Below are 4,993 nucleotides of genomic sequence, written 5' to 3' on the forward strand. Positions count from 1 at the left end.
TTTATTATTATTTACTGTTCACCAGCTTCCCAGAATTCCTGCTGCTCTACTGTCCTCAGATGCCCATGTGCAGCTCTGCCTTTCTGTATTTTTATGATCGAATTCTTCATCCATCTCTTTAGAAGTCAAGCTAATCAGCCAGCAGCACACTTAACCTCTCGCTCTTTCATCTGCATATTCGCTGAGCTTTTCAGTGTTTATTCATCTCCTCTGTGCATTAGTGAAGATACCCATATCTCTCTCTCGTTGTTTCTCTCTTCCCATTCACTCGTTCTCAGATGCATTATGCCGTAGATGCTTTTATGAAATGCTGACGGTAAACATATCCTTCCTCGTCTTTCTCTTTATTATTTAACGGGCCTCTGCCCCATGTCTCTGGGGTCTGTAACAAGCAATCCAATCAGCCCGCTATATTTCCTTATATATTATATGCATCCCTCTTCCACAGATCATGAGGTCAGACATAAGAGAGGACAAAGATAAGGAAAACTTGGACCCTCTGAGTCTGAGGTGATTCCTGGTGTTTTGACATACCCTGACATTTGTGCTTATTTTATCTACTTACAACATATTATTTGATAACGTGTTTTTTTGTTTTTTGTTTTTTTTTTTAGTATTCAGCACAGTGTGCTACAATAATATGTGAGCAAGATACACGGTTGAGTTACTATTATGAATTAATACATGCATATTTTTAAAAACGTTTTAAGCTGAAATAGCTTTTTATATTTTTCATTTTTTTGCTAATTTTTAGGCTTTACTGTATCAAAATATGGGATCAAAAATGAAATTAATACTTGTATTTAGCATAATAAATTGATGAAAAATCTAAGTTTTTTTATTGTTACAAAAAATTACATTTTAAATAAATGCTGTTGATTATCGAAAAATAGTGAAATAAAATAAAATCTTCCATATAACGCAGCACAACAGTTTTCAACTTTAATAATAATAATAATAATGGTGTTAATATATATTAGAGTGATTTCTGAAGGATCATGTAACACTGATGCAGCACAGAAATAAATTATATTTTAAAAAATATCCAAATCGAAAAATTTTTACTATTTTGGATCAAGCGATTGCTGTTTTGCTCTCATAAAAGACTTCTACAATACTTTTTGAACGGAGCTTGATGTGCATAGTTTACTTAGTTTATTTGAAATTCACAATAACATTTTCATTATCAGTGTATTATTATTTGATTTAATAATATTTTAAAAACGCCAAATAAAAAATGAAACCGTAACAAAACCTTTGCCAAGACAAACCACACAAAATGAAATCTAGACCCAAAATCAAATAAGCTTAATGTGGCCGTGTGTTTTGTGAGTTCCAGTGGTGTGTGAATGGAGGTGTGTTTCTGGCACAGGGTAGCACTGAACCAAATCAATAGCATAAGACTCAGCCAGCAAGCTCGACTCAATATCCCTCAATGACCGCATACCGTACTGACAAAGGAGTCATGGGAGAGAGAGAGACGAGCGTTGAAAGAAAGGAAGTTGAGTCAGATGTGCTCATACACTTTCCGCATTCAAGGTCTTCTACAAAAGCACCTCTTCACCCTCTCGCTTTCTTCCATTCCTGCTAACAGGCAGTCAGGGCTTGATGCGATGAAAGGAAAATGAAAGTGGAGCTCAGTGTATGTCGCGTAATAATCTGTTTGTGTACCATCCTGCTTTTTGAAGTTAAAAGCGACTCTTAAAAGAGCGGAAAGTGCACAGTCTTCGTTTGATCCCAATTAAAGCGATGGCCAACACGATGTCATTTTAGTTTTACTGATATGAATCTTAAAAAGCGCCGCTCAGTGAAGTCTCAGATTATAGCGGCGCGCCGTCTTTTCCCTCAGTGCTGTCTTTGCAGGAGTAATTAAGGCAGGTAATAGCCTCCCTAATTCCTCCGCCTTTATGAGAACCGACTGCACATGCTTCTTTGAGGAAAAAATGCAATTTACCTCCGATGTCATAGCAATTACTCAGAAACCCGATGCATTTTAAAACCAATGACTTTGCCCAGCTCCTCATGCATTTGCTACTTAGCGAAAAAATTATGTGCACTTCATAACTGCAAGCTCTTTATTGTCATATAGCGCATATATGGTTCTATTACAGGATCCTGTTGGGAAATCACATCGAAACATCTGTATTACAGTGATGAAGTAGACTGTGTTTGTGTGTAAAGTGTGCTCATCACGACGCGCTCCAGCGTGGAATTTTACTGGACAAAAAATGCTGCGAGCAGCACTTCCTGTCTGCTGTTCTGCAGTCCAAGCACTCCATAACTCTCAAACGCACACACGTACATGAACACTCAGACTATTTGCTTCCGTCGCGGTGCTACTGTTTGTATATTGTCGATGCACCCGAGCGTGATGTCATTGCTGCCACGTTATCTGTGCACAGGTGTGGTAGCGTAAATTTTGCACGCGTTTATGGGCGCATATAACATGCCGTCAGAATTTACTTTGTGACCTCATAGCTTGCTTTTACGTAGAAACACCTTGGAGCTCATTTTATGGGAATTATTTTATGAGCACATTCTGCGACATGAACATCACGGAGGACCGTTCACGGTTAAGGTCAGCGTGAAATCAAAATTGACCCTATTTACTTTTTTTTAATATATGCTCCTGAAAAACGTTTCATCAGTGCATGTCGTTCCAAAGAGAAAAATGTATTCATCATCCCTCATCAAAATGACAAAATTGACCCTATTTACTTAATATATACTTCTGAAAACATTTTATCAGTGCATGTTGTTCCAAAGAAAAATGTATTCATAATGCTTTATCAAAATGACAAAATTGACCCTGTTTACTTTCGTAATACATGTTTCTGAGCACGTTTATCAGTACATGTTGTTTTAAAAAAAAAAAAAAAAAAAAGGTTTTAGAATCACTCATCAAAATGACAAATCTTGCACTGCCTCTGAAACAACTTAATAATAATAAATAATATTAACCAACAGCCAGATAGCTACTTATGTATTTGTTTTAGACTACCGTTGTAAGCAGTGGGGCCTTTGTAAAAGCTTCGGTTAATATAATAAAGTTTATGGCAATAACAGTAAAATTCACGATACATTTGTAGAAGTATTACTATTGGGATGCATGATAATGTTCTCAAGAGTGAACTTAATCTTCAGCCTCCACATATCAAGTGAAAAAGCCTCTTCAGAAATGGGTTCCCAAAGGTGTTTCAGGAGGGGGCGTAGTCCTCCATAACCCACTTCAAACTCGCATTCTGAATGCATTCTAGTATAGAAACAGACACTTTTCATCAATCCAGTCAATTCCTGATGGATAAAATCTAATCTCGCCCAGTATTTTTTTGTATTAAATTTAAGTGTTTCACTTGGAAACACATAAATGTTACAAAAAGTAAAATGGGGTTGTAAAGCCATTTCATTTTGACTTGTCATTGGAATACAATTGATCACATGAGTGCATTATCACATAAGCGAGTTCATTAATGTCACTTGATTCAAGCGCAATGGCAAGCTTTGTGGAATGTTTCAATGTTGTGTGTCTATCTGCCCTTTGTCATGTCACATGATCATAACAAGTTTGTCTCCTCCTTTTATCTGTCCATTCCTCAGGTCGTCCCCTCCCTCCTCCACCGCCTCCTCCAGCCTCCTGCCCCTGCACCTTCTCCTCCACCCGCCCCCTCCATCCAGCCCGCCTATCGCCAAGGGAGTGTCAGGTACCCTTGCTGGACAACAGCTCCTCCCCACCATGCTGGAGCCCCACCCAGCGGACAAATCTCCCCCAACTCGTACCTGCTCCAGACCCCAGCCCCCACTGGTAAGCCCCTCCACTCACATCTCATTAACTGATGCATCCATTATCATCTTACTCATTTTCTGTAATCTGCATTGTTGTCTATTGTGAAAATACTTACTAACTAAATGCAATTTAATCAACAAAATGTCATTCAGAACATTGCCAGTGACGCTGCTATCAACAACTCCGATAAAATCAATAAAGCTTTTTGCCACACTATAGGGAATGAGTTTTTTTTTTTTTTTTTTCTTATTCCTCTTTCTTATATCTGTATTTTTATATTTGCCATTTTTAAATTGTATGCATCCATATCTGATAATTATTTTCAGACTTTTCAGACACTTTTTGCTAGTTGCTACATCAGTTGTGGTAAAGTAGTATTGTTGTTTCCTAACTAAAACTGTTAAAATAGTTTGGCTAGTTTAAATAAATCGAGATAAAAGATAAATATTAGATGAAAAATAAGATAATATTCGACATATTTTTGCAACTAAATGAAATAAGTTGGTACTAAAATTATTACAACAAAAATTTTATTAAATGAAATTTTATATGTGAGTATTTTTCAAACATTAAATATATTTTTAAAAATGACTAAAACAATTAAAAATATTATTCAGTCTTTGCAAATACCAAAGAATTAAAAATCAGAATTCAGCCAAATTCTTAAAACTAAAATGGAAACAAATATAAATGAAGGTTAAATAAATAAAAAAATGAAAAATAACATAAATGCTGTCATGAATAAAGCATTATAAATAGCTTTGTAATGATGTAAACATACATAGTATGGTTCACTTCAATAACACAGTGGATCAGGCTTATGTAAAAAAAGAAAAAACTGTTATTTCATGACTGAGACTTTTTTTTTTTTCCATGAGTCTACTGTAAAGCCCAAATTGATGTAACTTGGAAGGGTTTGGGGATTGCTGCTTTTCTTAACAAGGTTTATATGAATGTCCCTAACATGAAAAGAGATAGGGTTTATCATTTGTCATTTTGTCATGTGCGCCAGTTGAGTATTAGTTGTTGTCCCTAAAAAGGTCATTTTGTTATAGGAAAGATTATATTTAGGACTGTGGAGCTCAGGGTGACAATAAATGGATATAAAAACCAAAAAACACTGGTTTTCTCACAAGGGCACAACATATATGAAGCACTTATTGTTATGGTGACTTATTACACTTTCACAGCTGTGCAGAACCTCACTAT

Source organism: Puntigrus tetrazona, chromosome 14, assembly GCF_018831695.1.
Source record: "Puntigrus tetrazona isolate hp1 chromosome 14, ASM1883169v1, whole genome shotgun sequence".
NCBI lineage: Eukaryota > Metazoa > Chordata > Actinopteri > Cypriniformes > Cyprinidae > Puntigrus > Puntigrus tetrazona.